The 6,982-nt window shown below is 34.7% G+C and overlaps 1 protein-coding gene across 4 annotated transcripts in view; it reads right to left on the bottom strand.

Moving 5' to 3' along the window:
* The window catches only part of LOC106873104 (uncharacterized), a 259,225-nt gene that overhangs the window by 148,910 nt on the left and 103,333 nt on the right, over positions 1 to 6,982 (bottom strand). For all 4 annotated transcript variants that reach the window (XM_052975584.1, XM_052975587.1, XM_052975585.1 and 1 more), the window contains exon 2: positions 2,853 to 2,982. The gene's annotated coding sequence lies outside the window, so the exon portion shown is untranslated. The remainder of the gene's footprint in view (positions 1 to 2,852; positions 2,983 to 6,982) is intronic.

Genomic DNA, 6,982 nt, shown 5'->3' with positions numbered 1-6,982 from the left:
AGTTGGAAATCGAAACAGGGGACCCGAAATGATAAGGTTGAGAAACGCTGTTATAGATTATGCCTAACTGAAAATGATCACAGCCACATCATCCAAACAGACAGGGTGAAACCGGGCTTAGCTGCTAGTATTATATGTATATATGTATGTATGCCTGTATATATGCGAGATAATAGTTTCAGTATTAAAGTGAAAATATCTGACATTACAATAGAGAGATGTTATTGTTTCACTTTTGACACGTAATACTGCAATAGTGGAGGTGATATGATATTGCACTGGGCTTGCACTAAGCAAGAAGTGAACATTTTTTTGGCCTAAAACACTACCTGGACCCTAAGTAAGGCATGTGTAAAATTTCAATGAAATTGGTTGTGTAGTTCTCAAGTTTTAGGGATTCACACAGACAGACAGACACCCATATATATAAATAGATATGTATATACTTATAAATTGAGGACATAATCATCAAAGTGATTATATTAGTGTCTAGCATATAAAAAATGGCCATAGCGGTAAAATTTATTTTTAAGTATATAATTACAAAATATAACTATAATTAAGGGCGCTGGAATGCCAGCGCTTATACACTAGAAGTAGATGTCAAATACCTACAATTCCCTCTAAATTAGTTCTCTATATTGTAATTATACTCTTAAATATGTATATAGTGGTGTAGGGGAAGATGTAGTAGGATGGTAAATGTCCAGGAGAGAGAGAGGGGGGAGGAATCAAAGATGGTGGTGCATGGAGGACTGGATGGTATGATGTGGGTGGAGAGAGTGTGATGGAAGTATATGCAATGAAGTCTATTATCAGGTGCAGACTTGAGCAAAACAAACAGGAAACAGTTTGAAGGAAGAGGGGTGGTAGTATTTAGACAGGTGAAAGTACAGGTAGGAGTGAAGGGAGAGAAAACAATATGGCAAATAGAGGAAAAAAACAATATGGCAAATAGAGGAAAAAAACAATATGGCAAATAGAGGAAAAAAGAGCACTCTGCCACCCTGGTGGTGGTGGTGGATGTGTCAGTGTGTGTGTGTGTGTGTGTGTGTGTGTGGTTGTGTTACTCAAAGGATGGAATTGTTATCATCATCACCATTATTATTATTATTATTATCATTATTAGTCTTTACATTCTGAGTTCAACTTTTGCTGAGGTTGACTTTGCCTTTCATCCTTTTGGTTTTGATGAATTTTTGAACACCATCTCTCAAATGAACATTTCTTGCTGTTTTTCAGGAATTTCACCTTTTTTCATAAAAACCCACCTACCTACCCATATCATTTTAAGGTTCCACCCCATTCTTTGATATCCATTCTGGTTTTGTTGCTTTTGTATTTATTTATATAAGTTTTAAAATTTTTAGTGTAAGGAACACATGTGATAGAAAGTGTGTGTATGTATGTGTATTGTTACATCTACAGAAAGCAGTGGCCCATAGCTCAACTTGTAGGAACTTCTGAGTCACAAGACTATGGGTAACAAGGGCAAGGGTAGACAAACACTGGACGTATACACAGGTTTATATTTTTTGTTTCATATCTGTGCATGCATCTGTGCATGTGCGAGTATATCTGTGTGTGTGTGTGTGTGTGTGTGTGTCTGTGTCCATGTATGTTTTTGTGCATGTGTGTGTGTGTATGTGTAGTGTGCAGGACTCTATTGGCCCTTGTGTTGACCCTACTTTGCTACCGTCAACAAATGACTTCCTATGTGAGAGTGTTTCAATTAACTTTGAAATTAATCAAGTAGCTGGAAGATTTATCCTCATTAAATAATTGAAAATTCTTTATTTCTTTATTGATGAATTGATTGATGAGACATATTGGTTTCAAACTTTGGTACAAAGCCAGTAATTTCAGGGTCGACTAAATCAACATACTCTCTATCACATGTGTGTTCCTTACACTGAAAGTTTTAAAACTTAGGGATGAAAGCAAAGTCGTCTTTGATAGAACTGAAACTCAGAAAGTAAAGACGGACAAAATACCGAGCATTTTGCATGGCATGCTAATGATTTTGCCAGCTCACTGCCTTATTGATGAGAAATATTAAAACTTGTTGGTGTTTGGAAGACCGAGAGAACAAAAGACTTAATACTTAGTAAACTCTCATGTTAATGTTTATGTCCCAACATTTTGAGAATTTGAATTCTAACTAATATATTCAATATAAGTGCTCACAGGTGGTGACATTAGCATGCAAATATGGCAAAGATAGATCAGGTATGATGGTGTGTTGAGAGGGAGAAAAATAGGGATTAGTATGAAAAACCAATTAACCCTTTCATGAATATTTCTCATAAAATACATTGACCCAGATAAGTTTGTTTCAATTAATTTAGAAAATAATTAACAATTTGGTAAGATTTATTCAAATAATAAATTAAATTGATGTTAGGAACATTATTTAATGAAATTATGAAGGAAGATTTTAATTTTGATATAAGCATTTTAAAAACAGTGTTATCATAGTTGAATTGTTAATGAAAGGTTTAAATTATTGTCATAACGAGACATTGTAAGTGATACAGTAGAATAAGGCTGTGATCTCCATATAAAAAGAATAAGTGGAAGGAATTACATGGGAGTGGGTTGTGGGATTGTATGAAAACAGTCATAACAGGGTGGGCAGGTAAATAGGTGAGATGGGTATGGGATTATTGTATTAAATCAGAATAATACAGACTAATGATTACAGGTGAATGTGACATGTAAATTGCTTTAAACCAATTATAATAGAGAGGGCAAATGATTAGAGGTGATGGAGATATTATGACTGTAATTTAAACAATTTTAACATTAATGACAGGTGATTACTGGTGACAGAGAGATAAAAGTGAGTTTACCTGAGACCTGCTCATTGCATTGTAGTTCATATCAATCTCCTAAATGTCCTCCCAGGACACTGTGGTACCAGTTCACTATTTCTCCGTATATGTGTGTAAATATTTATCTACTGACAGATATTTCTAACATCTGGAAATACACAGATTGAGTGTATTAATTAGTATAAATATTAATAACATATTAATTGGCATTAACAACATATTAATTAGTGCAAACAACATATTAATTAGTATAAATCAAGATAAACTACAAACAACAGCAACATCACCAACAAGAATAACAAGATGACAAGGAAGCCTTTATGTGGGCATTCAATCTGCAAAAAATAGCAACTAAATCTCCTTCAAAATGAGACAGTCTTATACAAACTGGTATCTACAGGATGACTAGGTTTAAAAACATCAGCTAAAACCATTAATAATTTCTCATATTATTGAAATTATTATTATTAGTATTGAAGGAATTGTTTGTTTCCAGACCGTCCTTCACCCATCTTAGTTACCTTTATTTTGATATTTATATTTCATTAGTTTCTCCATTTAACAACAAACAAAATGCAATGAAGGCATGGGCCTCTGTGGAGGTATTTTAATTTGCTAAATAGAGCAGTCAAATCTCACTCAAATAAAACCTTTCTGTTTAGGAATAGGAAGACCACTTTAGGTAATGTAGTCTGAAGCAGACACACTGAGTTTAAATAAATGGCAAGGTGGTCATGGCTGGGATTGGAATGACTCCAATTATAGATCTTCAAGATCAGAATTAATATTTAGTATGTGTGCAGGGGGTGGTGGTGAAAAAAAATCTACATCAGATATATAACTAGTTATGTTACACATAAAATATACACTACTACCACCATCACTGCAACAACCATTACCATCATAATCACCACTGACATCTTATAGCATCATCACTAACATAACCACTACTGCCACTATTACCACAACTGACAATACTACCAACAACAGCAACAACCACAGCCTCACCAGCACAACACCACCATGACCACAACCACAGAACTATAGATCACAAGACAGCAGCATGTTTAATTAAATCATTATCTCGTTATGAAGAGAGTGACGAGTCACAGATTAAAAACCTGCAGTGTAGAGGTCCAAACTGATCTGTATAAAAGGTCAAACATTAGCTAGTGATTGATTGTTTAATAGAAGTGGTGGGAGGATAAACAGAGCTAGTGGTCAGTTGCCTGTAGGAGTACATTTATCTCTCTCACTGGCTAGCTTAGTAACTGGTTAGTTCTGTATACTCTTGTCTCCTCTCTTTCTTTAGCCATTTATATCAAACCAGCTGGTCAGTTTCACTCTCTCTCTCTCCAATTTTCAAACCAACTAACCAGCTGGTATCTCTCTCAATCAAACCAGTTTGTCAGTCCTAACTACCACAGCTCTCCCCCTCCCTTCTGATTATCATAACAACTGCTCAGGCAACCCAACTTGATGGTGGAAGTGGTAGTGGACACAGATAGCCCATGTGGTTAAGATATTCAATTTAGAACCATCTAGTTCTGGGTTTTCATCCCACTTGAGGTGAGAGAAATAACTCAGAGTGGCCAGTGACATGATGTATTCCAACAACAACAATGAATAAAGGTTTATTAAATAACAAATACCATACAAGATAAACGTGTATTAAATACCGTACAAGTGATATACTACTATTATGCCACTGTCACTGCCTCCACCATTTTAACATCCACTTTCTTTTCCAGACAGAATTTTGTCTAACAGACAGACACACACACACGTGGACAGTTGGCGATTGTTTTTCTTCCTTCTTCCTTTTGACTTTCCTATGTTTCCTGTATCCAAAGAAGAGCTATGCTCAAAATGTAAAAACAACCACTCTTTTCCTTCTCTGAGCATCTTATTAATACTTTGCATGTGCTAGATCTTCATGTTGTTGCTTTTTTTTTGTCTTTTTCTCCATTTTTTAAAAATTAATGATATATATATATATATATATATATTTCAAAAATAACTATATACCTTGAACTTAGAATTGCTGTGGATGAATGAGGTAATGTTTTGAAGAAAGTAACATGAGCCAACTAGTCAGCTGCCAAATTTAAATTAATGACGTCCCCCATAGTGTCGAGTTTAACATTCAAGTTATATAAATTAATTTTTAAAATTTATTTAATTTGCATGTTAAACTCAAAACTATAGTACACTATTAAATCACTGTAATTTTGAAATAAACTTTTATTCATCTTGCCCACTTTTTACAGCTATTTCATATCAAGATATGAAGATAAGAACATATGTAGATAAGAACAGCAGCATCTTTAAACATCTGTTTTGCTTGTTGGCAGGGGTTGGATGGTTTGACAGAAGGTGGCTTTGTGCTGAATGATGAAGGGTCATATATGAGAGAAGGACAGAAACAAGTGTCTTGCTGTAGAAGAGATACACATTACCCCAGGTGGTAGTGTGAGGAAGGAGAGTAAGAAGATAATGCAGATACGTTGGGGTGTACCCTCAAGTTACAAGGAGGTGTATATAAATGGTACTGAGGACTAGAAAAGGTGTGAGAGTAGGCAAGTTTGCAAGAGTGTGAAAAAAGAATGGGTAGGGGGTATTTCAGTAGCTGAACCTAGGTGGAGGGAAGAGGGGTGTTACGGAGATGAATTATAAGGGAGAGATTTGTCAAGGACAGACTGTGTGCAGGGGAAATCCACATGTGACAATTGCATTTCATCAGACATAAGTGTACTTTGGACTACATTCATCAATGTGTCCCTGCTTGTAGGAACAAAGAAATACAAACATCAAATACAAGTTTATACATCCAATGTAATAATTTTTTTTTTAAAGCTGGTGGGCTGAGATTTGAAGGTAATTTGGTTGCTATTTTTAGCAGGTTTATGGTTAGGTAGAAGCCCCTCTAGGTTCCATATTGCTTAAGTTATATTATTTGCCTCTGTCACTTCTTATCATGTCACTACCACTGTCACCTCTTATCATGATGATGGTGACTGTGATGCTGTTGATGATCATAAGTAACAGAGGTTTCAGAGGGTTCCAACATACTTGCCCCTTGGACACAGTCCTCATCCTCAAGTTCTCTCCAGAGATTTTATATCTTCAAACAATTCAAACTGGAACCCACTATTCTACTTCAACTGAAACTGTAATAGTGAACTCATGGGGTGGAATAGAGGTAGGGAGCAACAAAAGCATTATCATTACAATGAGGATGAGAGAGAGGATGAAAATTATTGTGTTGATGGTGGAGATGATGGTAAGAGGTGTTGAGGAAGATGATGAAGATGAGGATGATAATCATAAGAAGAATGGACAGTTATTGTTTGCAAAGACTTAACAGAAAATAAAAGGGTGGAAATAGCTGATGTATATATGTATGTATGTGTGTATATATATATATATATATATATATAATACAGAATGAGACAAGAATGCAAAACATCCAGACAGTTAGGTGATACAAGAAAGGAACAAAACATACAGGTAGACGATACAAAGAAAACAGACATGTCAATGTGTGTATATATATGTGTGTGTGTGTATATATGATAAAAAATAAATGGAGTAAAACGCACATAATAAATAAGTTCCTTTAATTCCAACATATGTTTCGAAAATTACAAGCACTCTATTCCAAAGGAATAAAAGATGTTATTATACATGTAATGTTCTCTTCAGGGAACCATTCTTTAAATGCAAGAACGGTTCCCTGAAGAGAAAATTACATGTATAATAACATCTTTTATTCCTTTGGAATAGAGTGCATGTAATTTTTGAAACATGTGTCGGAATTAAAGGAATTTTGTCAGTGAACAGGTCGCGGTCTCAAAGCGACGAAAATATCTTTATATATATATATGTGTGTGTGTGTGTGTGTGTGTATATATATATATGTGTGTGTGTGTGTGTGTGTGTGTATATATATATGTGTGTGTGTATGTATGTATATATATATATATGTGTGTGTGTGTGTGTGTGTGTGTGTATATATATATATGTGTGTGTGTATGTATGTATATATATATATGTGTGTGTATGTATGTATATGTATATATATGTGTGTGTGTATGTATGTATATGTATATATATGTGTGTGTGTATGTATGTATATGTATATATAT

This window comes from Octopus bimaculoides, chromosome 21 (assembly GCF_001194135.2).
Source record: "Octopus bimaculoides isolate UCB-OBI-ISO-001 chromosome 21, ASM119413v2, whole genome shotgun sequence".
NCBI classification, from domain to species: Eukaryota; Metazoa; Mollusca; class Cephalopoda; order Octopoda; family Octopodidae; genus Octopus; species Octopus bimaculoides.
Note: the sequence above shows the minus strand (reverse complement) of the source record. Positions and strands in the feature narration are given on the sequence as shown.